The 11,878-nt window shown below is 36.0% G+C and overlaps 1 protein-coding gene across 1 annotated transcript in view; it reads left to right on the top strand.

Annotated features, from left to right (window-relative positions):
• The first annotated feature begins 9,626 nt into the window (after positions 1 to 9,626).
• The window catches only part of trim35-27 (tripartite motif containing 35-27), a 14,153-nt gene continuing 11,901 nt past the window's right edge, over positions 9,627 to 11,878 (top strand). The window contains exon 1 of the mRNA XM_084132491.1: positions 9,627 to 9,698. The gene's annotated coding sequence lies outside the window, so the exon portion shown is untranslated. The remainder of the gene's footprint in view (positions 9,699 to 11,878) is intronic.

Here is an 11,878-nt window from a genome sequence, read left to right as displayed (position 1 = left end):
TCACTGTTTGTACAAAGTATGATTCTTGGTTCAACCTTTTTGAAGTATAAATTCAAGACAGATTGAAAACCGTTTGAAAAGAATAATCATGTTCTTTCATGTAAACAAATTAATTACAGTGTTAAGCATTAAAGCCAAAGGCTGAAATAAAAGTTTTCCTTTAGTCGCACCCTCAGGTATTAAGATATTATGCAAAAGATAATTGTCTTAATTTAACTCATCAGACATCAAGTACATTTCTGAGACACTATCAAAACGTTATTGAAATTAAAAATAAAACATGTAATATCACTGCATCTGATCTGCCATCACTGCACTGTAAAACAATCATGTAATAATTTTGTCACTTCCCATGGTGCTGCTATAATCATAACCTTATTTTATTTTGATTAGTTATGTGGTCTGTTTTATGGATAATGGTGATTTCTTGGGTAAACTTATCATTTTTAACACCCGTTGGATGAGTTTTCACTCTGTCGCTCTTATATTTGATGTTTCCCAGTGAATACTGATGTATGCAGGAGCAGAGAGGGAATGAGCTGCCGGAAATCCGTCCATCATCCCGTGAGAAGTGATCCCTGATGCGTGTGCTGGGACCTGAGGCTGGAGATATACACTCATACTGCGATTATGGGATGTATGGAGCACGACCTGCCAGACTGATGGGGAAAATGGAAGGGAGGCATGAATTAATGGGAAAAATGGCAGAAAGAGCGGCAGGGAAAATGGAAATGATGTGTTTGTATGCAGGTGTACATGTCTATAGGAGACTGATTGTAGATTGTTCATTTGTGTGTTTATGTTTGGACATCATTTGTGAGTTTATTTTAATTGTGCATGTCTGGGTGTTTTATTTCTAGCTTTTTTATTTCTGGTAAAAAAAAAAAAGTTTGCTTTGTGAAATGTCCCTGATCTTATATTATTCACTCCTCCACTGCCTCTCTCCGTTCCTCCATGCCTTCATCTCTCTCTCTGTCTCTCCGCGCTGATGTGTGTGTCCACGGCCCACTCCTGAACCATCTGGAGGAGAGTGTCTGAAGCACTCCCTGTGTTGGGATGTGTGTCTGTGTGTGTGTCAGTGTGTGTGTGTCTGTGTGTGCATACATGTGTGTGTGTGTGTGTGTGTGTGTGTGTGTGTGTGTGTGTGTGTGTGCATGTGTACATGTGTCTGTGTTGCAACGTGTGTGTGTTTGTGTGTGCGTATGCGTCAAGCCACCTTTATTTATATAGCGTTGTTTGTAGGCTATGTGTGTGTGCGCGTGTGTGTGTGTGTGTGTGTGTGTGTGTGTGTGTGTGTCAGACACAGATTCTCCAGCCAGACGAATCGACTTTCTCATGCTGATTTTCTCATTGGATCAAAACTCTCGCTCACGTTCTCGATTCAGATTCTGAACATTGTGTTCTAATGAGGTGCAGCAACACTTCAGAGCGAAAAGTCTTAGGTCATAATGTGTTTACAGAAATGTAGCAAAAGAAACTGCAATTTTAAAGAAGTGATTTTATATTTTATAATTGTATGAAATAAAAATAAATAAAAAGAATGGTGCCTTAGAATATGAATCATTTCGTTTTACACGACCATTTTACTCCCTTTCTCTGACACTTACATTCAAATGGCTCATTTTTGGCTGCTGTGCCTTTTCGACTTCTGTGCAAATGTTCTTTTCACTTGTGAAACCAGGCTTTGCTGTCAGCTTTAATACAGTGTTTAACTGCTCCATTCATTAATAACAACCTCTCTCAAAGCCTAAATTACACTGTGACTCAGACTCACAAAGGTCACACAGATGCGATTGTTTTAAAAGTTCACTGTACTCTTCTGTTTTAAAATACCAGGGAAAATTTCTGTATCATATCTGACACACATATTTCAAAGGCTTCTAAATTATCAATATGAACAAAACCGTCTGTCGTCTGATTAATAGTTTAGACTTTTAGAAGTCTTTTAGTCTTTCTGCTGTCAAATCTGCACTGATTTATATGAAGAAAACAGAATAACTCTGAGATTATTAGCAATATTTTAAAGGGTAACTCTCGCCAAAATTTAACCTAGGCTCTTTTTGTTGATCAACCCGAGTCAAACTTTCGTGTAAAAGCATAATTAGAATAGAAACGCCACTTTCAAGATTGACCGTATTTTCGTTTTCGGTCAAATTGCCTTTTGAATGGGAGTGAATGGGGCACGACTATGATAGCATCAAAATCACTATTTTTAAAACACTAAGAAGACTCGACACAACATGAAACTGTGCTGGAAGTATCACCAGGGGCTCTACACATGAACTCCAGCACTGAGAACACTGTTTGTGGAAAAGCTCCTAAAGCTTGTTTCCATATAAATTCACAGATAATTTTTTATCTAAGTTATCATTGAAATTACAAGTTCATGATATTTCCTCATATGGAGTCAGTTCATTACGTTGCATTCGGAGATCGACTACTTTTGACTGACTAAATTCCAGCCACAGGAAACACTAACTGATAAAGTGAGTCGTACAAAACCTTTCTTTATAGTAAACTCTGTGTACACAAACAATGTTCTCAATGCTGGAGTTCATGTGTAGAGCCCCTGGTGATACTTCCAGCACAGTTTCATGTTGTGTCGAGTCTTCTTAGTGTTTTAAAAATAGCGATTTTGATGCTATCATAGTCGTGCCCCAAGCACTCCCATTCACAAGGCATTTTGACCGAAAACGAAAATACGGTCAATCTTAAAAGTGGCGTTTCCATTCTAATTATGCTTTTACACGAAAATTTTACTCTGGTAGATTCACAAAAATAGCCTAGGTTCAATTTTGGCGAGAGTTACGCTTTAAGGATAAACACTGGAGTACAAGAACATAGTTTTACCCAATTTTTGAGTAAGAATAACACATTAAGATTTTTTTTTTACTCCATGTTATTTACAGCCAGAAAACAAAATCCATCCCCACAATGCACCTACAAATGAATGTGTTCAAAACCAAAGAATCAGTTTTAATCAATGAAATAAAGTGAAATCAAGCTCTACAAACCTTTATACACATAAATATACGACAGACCACGTTGATTCAGGACTGTATGTCGCATCATTATGTGTAATTGTGAGTGGAGTCACGTTCGTTATTCATGATGCGTGAATACATTTGTAAAAGGGAGAAAGAGAGAGAGATCTCATGAACTCAGGCTCCTGCAAAAATATCACGGATAATTTAACAGGTTATGCTTTTTATATACATGCTTGTGATTGCCAAGAAAAATTATTTTGTATTTGACTATGATAAATGACATTTAGTCTGATTACTGCAGTGAGAGAGGGGAATATTTTGTCCATGTATGGGACGGTGACTGCAGACTTGTCTGGGGTTCGAGGTTCATTTGAGACCTAATTTGATTTAAACTGCATTTAAAGACACGTCACAGAAAGTTGTGTTCCCCTGTTGCACAGAGAGAAAACAGATCCGGAAATGAGTCGGGTTTTCTCCTAAACTATTGCTTGGATGCTGAGTGGTTGCTATACAGTTGCTAAGACTTAAAGGCCAGAGTAAAAACCCTTGCGAAAATTAAAGCAACACTAAGGAACTTTTCCTCTTCTGTCCCCCTACAGGTTGGAAGCGGAATTGTCCATTACCGCTGTCGTAAATAATTTCGCCACCCGCAGCCTATCGTCGCACACACGCTCGCCGTTTATCCAGCACCGGCTTTGGAATGAACGATGTCCACAGACAAGGTAGAGTATGATGCATGATTTCATGAAAGTATGATGTATTGCGACATCAGAAACGAAGAAAAGCTAAATAATGACTATTGTAACGCTTGACGTAAAGCAAGTCAAATTTGTAGTTTTCTTATGTCTCATTCGAACTACAGAAACGCTCCCCGTTTTGGCAAACTTGCATAGTGTGGTTATAGCAGATATAGGGCTGAGCGAATCCAGAAGTGCCGTTCACCCTGTTACGACTTGATGAACCACTGATACGATTTTGGAAACATTATTTTAAGGTAAAACATTTTCCTTAGTGTTGCTTTAACCATAGTTTTATTGTGGTAAAAGTGTAGTAACCATGTTTTTTTTTTTTTTTTTGCAGATTGATTACCATTTGTATAACCATGTTTTACTACAAATTCCATGATTAAACTATGGTTAGTGTAGTAAAACCATGGTTAATTTGTGGTAACCATGTTTTTGGGGTTTTTATTTGTAGTAAAACCATAGTTAATTTGTGGTTACCATGTTTTTTTTTTGGGGGGGGGGGAGTTGTAGTAAAACCATAGTTAATTTCCATAAGGTGAAATAAATGTGATGTCCGCAACACTGCTCTTTGGTCCCATATTTAATAAAAAATGCAACCTTTCGACCCTGCTGGGTCTTCTTCAGGCAAATGGTGGACACATTAGATGAAGGGATATATATAGGTCTTACAATCAACTGACCCACCCTGTGATATCAATTAGTTTAATTAGCTAATAGCCCCACACATTACTCAATTAAAAAAGGGGCCATTCAAATCTCAATATCCCCAAAAGAGTACATAACATAACTATCCACAGAAGAAAAAATAAAAAAATAAAAATAAATATATATATATTTTTTCTTCAGTGGATAGTTATGTTATGTACTCTTTTGGGGATATTGAGATTTGAATGGCCCCTTTTTTGAGATGTGTGGGTTAATTGAGTAATGTGTGGGGCTATTAGCTAATTAAACTAATTGATATCGCAGGGTGGGTTAGTTGATTGTAAGACCTATATATATCCCTTCATCTAATGTGTCCACCATTTGCCTGAAGAAGACCCAGCAGGGTCAAAACGTTGCATTTTTTATTAAATATGGGACCAAAGAGCAGTGTTGCGGACATCACATTTATTTCACTTTGTTAGTTATTTTTGTCCTGCACCTGCCAGAAGGTGGGATGTGCACACAATTACTTTTTTAATTATAATTCCCATAAGGGGCATCCTCAGATCTCTCTCTGATGTGTGGCTCAGGCCTCTCTGTGTGTGAGATTTATGAGATACGGTGCAAATACCTGTCAAAGTTTAATACTTAGGATTTGTTCAAATCACTGACTGACCCTATAGATACAAGCACTAATAGTGTCGTTCCCTTTAGCAAAGCGCATTTCTGTCAGTCTTGAGCATGAATGTGTCCCTCACCATCTGTGTGCAGTGTAATGACATGATTCAGTGAAGCACACAGCCTCATTGAAGTGTCATTTTCCAGGCAATCTCTAACAGTTTATCCTGCTGGAAAATCTGGCTTCACAGTGAGATCTAATTATTATAATTTTGTGTGAACTGAACAAGAATACTCTAAACATGTTTCCAAGAAAAGTTTTGTTGACCTTTATTATTTAACTCTTTCATGCATAGAGGTCACTACAGTGGACCGCTATTCAAAATGCATTTGATTGCATATGCATGGGTTTTAATGACATAGTTGCACATCAATCTCTAACAGTGAAAATAGTGCATCATCCTATACATTGTTACAAAGTGGCAAACCGTTGTATGTGGAAATTTTTTTTTTTTCTCCAAACCAAGATGGCCGACAGCCAGCAATAAATGCCAAGTTGCTCTGGAATATCCATCCATTCCTTATATCCTAGGAGACTTTTGCAGGTTAAAAAAAAAATGTTGTAGAATCGAGTCATAACAAATTTTCCACTAATAGATTTTAGATTGGGAAGAAATTTTGATTAATCATCTGTACACTAAATAGGACATCATGCATCACTGGCTATATTCCAGCTACAATTCATACTGTAACTGTTGTTCTTGAAAACTCTGCAATGCTGTTGTAATGTGTTACTTTACTCGTTACATCCAAAAGTAATCTGATTACGTAATGCATGTTACTTATAGTGCGTCACTTTACTTGTTACATCAAAATGTAATCTGATTATGTAATGCAAGTTACATGTAATGCAAGTTACTTGTAATGCATTACTTGACCCGTTACATCAAAAAGTAATCTGATTACTTAATGCATGTTACTTTTAATGTGTTACTCAGTACATCTAAAAAGCTATCTGATTATGTAATGCACATTATTTGTAATGCGTTACTCGCAACTTTAGAAAAGTAATCTGATTACGTAATGCACTTGCAATGCGCTACTTTACTCGTTATATCAGAAGGTAATCTGATTAGGTAATGCACATTACTTGTAATGCGTTACTCTGTATATCTAAAGAGTAATCTGATTAGGTAATGCACATTACTTGCAATGTGTTACTCGCAACATTAGAAAAGTAATCTGATTACGTAATGCACTTGCAATGCGTTACTTTACACGTTACATCAGAAAGTAATCTGATTACTTAATGCACGTTACTTTTAATGTGTTACTATACTCGTTACATCAAAAAGTAATCGGATTACTTAATGCACATGTAATACGTTACTCAGTACATCTAAAAAGCAATCTGATTATGTAATGCACATTATTTGTAATGCGTTACTCGCAACTTTAGAAAAGTAATCTGATTACGTAATGCACTTGCAATGCGTTACTTTACACGTTATATCAGAAAGTAATATGATTATGTAATGCACATTACTTGTAGTGTGTTACTTAACTCGTTACATCAAAAAGTAATCTGATTACACAATGCATGTTACTTTTAATGTGTTACTTTACTTGTTACATCAAAAAGTAATCGGATTACTTAATGCATGTTACTTGTAATGTGTTACTTGTAACATCAAAAAGTAATCTGATTATGTAATGCGTGTGACTTGTAATGTGTTACTTTACTTGTTACATCAAAAAGTAATCTGATTGCACAATGCACATCACTTTTAATGCGTTTCTTTACTTGTTACATCAAAAAAGTAATCTGAATATGCAATCCACATTACTTGTAATGCGTTACCCAAAACACTGCTTATTTCAGATGAGACTGAAAAAAATACCTGATCACTAGTTTTTCCACAGAAAACATTGATAGATCAATGTAGATTTCAGTCTGAGGTTTTCTCATAGAGGAGAGCTATGGTGGAAATGTGTCCATTGTGAAGATAATCAGAATTATCAGCTAATAAGGGTAATTCGACATACTCTGGTCGACTGGAGGGAGCGCGAGCATTTTCTACATGAGTTGGGTTTCCACAGATCTTTTGTCAGAACATGAGGATGTGATTTCATCAAAGACAACGTTCAACTTGTATGAAGTTCTTCTCCATCTGCTGGTGAAATGGGAAACAACTAAATTGCGTTTGCAATAATACATTTTTTGTATATATTTTATAGTTTTCACAATTTTTATTACATTTTATTCACTGGTTTGTTAAATACACTGTGTTATTACTGTGTTATGTTTAATGTTTGGTTAATGTTTAACCAAAAATGTAAACTGTCCACTCAAGAGGACATCTGAAAATCTCTTTGAAAAATGCGTTTAAAAAAAGTTCAGATATTGTTTTTCATGTCGAAGCAGCAATAAAAACACATAAAAAAAATAATAAAAAAAAATCCTGACTGAGGTTTACATAATTCATGCATGAGAGGGTTATGCTGATTGTTGATTGTAATATGTTGACTTATTTTTAAAAAATGTAGGTCAACTGTTTTACTATTATATTTTCATTATTATTTTTTATAATTAGATTTTTTTTATTTTTTTTTATTGGTGGTGATAAAAGTATATTTTTACACTTTATCTGTGGGCGTTTTGCCTTTTATTAGATAAAATTATTGGGGAAAGAGATGAATAAGGCGAGGACATTTAACTTGCATTCCTACAGATGAACAGTACTGAATAATCATAATAAGTGTTAGTCCTCAGTAATTTGTCTCATGCTGTTTTCACGCCATGTCGTAATTAACATAATTTTGTGATGACAACACTTGCCGTTCTTTACGTCCTCAGACTGGGAATGATGTATTTCTATGGCGACACTATCAATGCCTAAATGAATATGAAGGGCTCAAATGGTACAATTGGAGTTCTCAAAAAAATCCAGCTTACAAGCTGTAATTACAAGGATGTGAACGTTGAAATCTAATAATTACGGTAATTATGACATGGCGTGAACAGAACGCACTTGCAGTTAAAGGCATGCGTGTCAAGAAGCAATATCTAAGGAAAGACATTTTTCGAAAAAGAAAAATTTACAATTTCCATTTAAAAAAAAAATTGTAGGTTTTTTTTTTTTTTTTTTTTGTAAAAAATTACACACAAAAAAAAACTTTCTGAATTATCATATTCATATTAAGTCTTTTTTTCTTTTTCTCAAGTGTATTTGATTTAAGAAATGTTAAGATATTTTACTGAAAAACAAGACAAAATATTGAGGAAAATATTCCTTTTTTGCATTGCATGTCTATCATTATTGTAATGCAAATATTATTGTATACAGTATTTGTAGCATATATCGTTGTATGTTTTTTAAAAAAAAAACCCACTGCATTTGATTATTTGACTATAATGTAAAGACCAGAGGTGGACAGTAACAAAGTACATTTACTTGAGTACTGTACTTAAGTACACTTTTTGAGTATCTGTACTTTACTTGAGTATTATTTTTTCTGGAAACTTTTTACTTTAACTTCACTACATTTGAAAGACAAATATCATACTTTTTACTCCACTACAATTCTGTCAAGGTCCTTGAGTAGAAAGTAACATCAGTCAGTGGATGATTTTGGTTGCAGGGGTTGCATTTTGGTTGGAAATGAAAGTCGGATTGACATCAGAACCCTGCATCTGATTGACATCAGAACCCGACGTCAGATTGACGTTGGATATTGATTGAAAATAAAAGTCGGGTTGATGTCAGAACCCGACTGATGTTGGTTTCTGACGTCAACCTGATTTTCATTTTCAACCACAATACAACGTCTGTCCAACGTTGGAGATCAACGTCAATCTGACATTGGATTCTGACATAAACCTGATTTTCATTTTCAACGTTGGGTTTGGTTTTCTAAATGCGAATTTTGTCACTTTTTTGGAGCACACTAGCTCATAGATAACAGTAAGGTTAACATATTCATACTAAAAGCCAAAAAACTTTAAATAGGGCAATATTTGAGGGAACAGCCATTTGGGTGTCGGAAACCATTGTGGACGTTATTGAGTGACTTATTCAATCTCACATTCAGTCCCACTACTGGAACTGTGTTCTAGAAATAAATTTGATATTGATATGATGGTAGGTAGGCAGGCGTAGATTCAGAGGCATACGGTAATTTAAGTATTACATACAACAATGCAACAATAATAAAACAATGCACTGACATTTACTTTTTACTTTTGATACTTAAGTATTTTTAAAAACGAGTACTTCTGTACTTTTACTTAAGTAAAAATAGGTCTTTACAACTTTTACTTGTAACGGAGTAATATTTGACCAGTAGTATCTATACTTTTACTCAAGTAAGGAAGTTGTGTACTTCGTCCACCTCTGCTAAAGACTTTATGCAGTTTATTCTGCTTGCGAGCAGTGGGCTGTGTGTTGCAGCACGTCTCGTCTTGGCCTGAACACAAGAGTGCCAGGCGTGTAAATCGATAGGAAACAGCTTTCAAGTTCAGCATCGCTGTTGTCATTCTCACAACAGACCATAATAACACAGGGCCACTAATTACATCTGGTTCCTGTTCCCACAGTTCCCATCATCACACCCCGGAGGCTGAATGTCACTGATAATTGGTTCCTTTTACGTCACATCAATAGACAGCCCTAATCCAGCCATTTCACCACAGAAGTATGAGGTGAAGTATTCAAGTATGCAACATGGCTCATGCATAATCATTGATATTTGAGAAAGAAGTTCCGGGAAGTTTGGTCCCATAATACACAGCTTTCAAAAGTCACAATGAGGCTAAACGCAATGCAATGGCGTCCTCTAGTGGACAGTGGAGGTAAGTTGTAATATCTGTGTTTGCTAACATACAATTTGCTAACTATTGCTATGATTTCATAAGTTGTTTGTTCAGATTATTAAATCAAAGTCTTAAACTTGATAAAAATGTAAAAAAAAAAAAAAAATCCCTTATAAACAATATCAACCATCCAGTGGTGGAGCTTTTCTCATTTTCTATTACAGTTTTTTTCGATTGCTAAACGACAGTGAGCACAACTGGAGCTACATGTGCAAAACTCTAACTACAGTCTGCACTACCAACAGTCACCTGAGCTAAACAGTTCACATCACCTGCAAAACTCACTCCAGGCAACACAACTCTGAACACATGGCTCAAACACTGCACAACCCTCACTGAGATAACACACACTGTCACTCAGAACACACTGAGAGTAAAAACACTAGCATCAAACACCAATACAGAAAATACAAACTTTTCATCTTTACAGTTTGAACAATTTCAGTGACTTCAGTGACATTCTTTCACATGATTTATTTAATTTTTTAGAACATAACAATTCTTTAAGGTAAATTAAAATTAGCAGTTTGCTTCAATAGTCTGTAGTAATTTACGGAATTACAGTAATGAGAAAAAAAAAGGTAGAAACTAAAAGTACATACTGTAATTCGAACAAATAATTGAGGGGCTAATCCTGCCTCTCTTTAGCATCAGGCCACAGGTTTTCATCAACATCACATCTAATGTTCTCTCTTGCCATGCACCTGAGGAAGAACCTTCTGGAGTGCCTCATCCATCCCTGGCAGCCGTGTCCTCACATCCGGCACGCATGGCTTCCAAAAGAGACGTTTGGTCATGTGGGTGGTGACCAAACACTTTCCACCTCCACCCATACAGAAAAAAAAAATATTGAAATATATTTTACGTAAAGTGTCGAAAATATATGTTTGCATTGTTGGTCACTTATGAAATATATTTGCATTGTTGGTCACTTATATTTATCATTTTGAAATATATTCTGAAATATAACAAAAATATATGATGTTACAGTTTTTCTCGATTGTTTACACACATTTTCTGAAAGCATGCCTCATATTCTCAGAACTCTACACACAAATCAAAAAACACACACACAATGGGCAAAACCCCTCAATTCTCCTGCAAAATGAAACTTTACATTCAAAACAATGTTATTTCTTCTCAAAATGGTATTTTGTTTTCAAATGACACACACAAACCATCATATGAATAGACATTTATAAGAACCAGTTGAACACTGATGTGCTCAATGTAAAACACTATGATGAGTGTAAAACACTTCTTCTCCATTCATCATAATGACGTAGGCCTTTTTTTTTGTTCAGTGTTACACTTTCTACAGACATAAGTGTGTTGTAAAATATTTGAGAATATTGTTTTTATACTCAGAACACACAAAAACACGGTAACAAATATATTTTATTTTTCCCACAAAAACAGTGTACACAGTGTACATCCCAACCAACACAAAGTTGTACATACAGTGGTCTACATACAAAACAACAGAAGAATTGACTGTATACAGTTACAGTAAAAAAATAAATAATCCAGTGTTGGCATCCATTGCTCCATTGAAGAGCTCACCTGTTGAAGAGCTGACCTGTTGAAGAGCTCACCTGTTGAAGAGCTGACCTGTTGAAGAGCTCACCTGTTGAAGAGCTGACCTGTTGAAGAGCTGACCTGTTGAAGAGCTCACCTGTTGAAGAGCTCACCTGTTGAAGAGCTGACCTGTTGAAGAGCTGACCTGTTGAAGAGCTGACCTGTTGAAGAGCTCACCTGTTGAAGAGCTGACCTGTTGAAGAGCTGACCTGTTGAAGAGCTGACCTGTTGAAGAGCTCACCTGTTGAAGAGCTCACCTGTTGAAGAGCTCACCTGTTGAAGAGCTGACCTGTTGAAGAGCTCACCTGTTGAAGAGCTCACCTGTTGAAGAGCTGACCTGTTGAAGAGCTGACCTGTTGAAGAGCTCACCTGTTGAAGAGCTGACCTGTTGAAGAGCTCACCTGTTGAAGAGCTCACCTGTTGAAGAGCTG

The sequence above is a fragment of the Abramis brama genome (assembly GCF_963993115.1).
Source record: "Abramis brama genome assembly, chromosome: 13".
In the NCBI taxonomy this organism is placed as follows: domain Eukaryota; kingdom Metazoa; phylum Chordata; class Actinopteri; order Cypriniformes; family Leuciscidae; genus Abramis; species Abramis brama.
The sequence above is the reverse complement of the archived record's forward strand: the minus strand, read 5'-3'. Positions and strand labels throughout refer to the sequence as shown.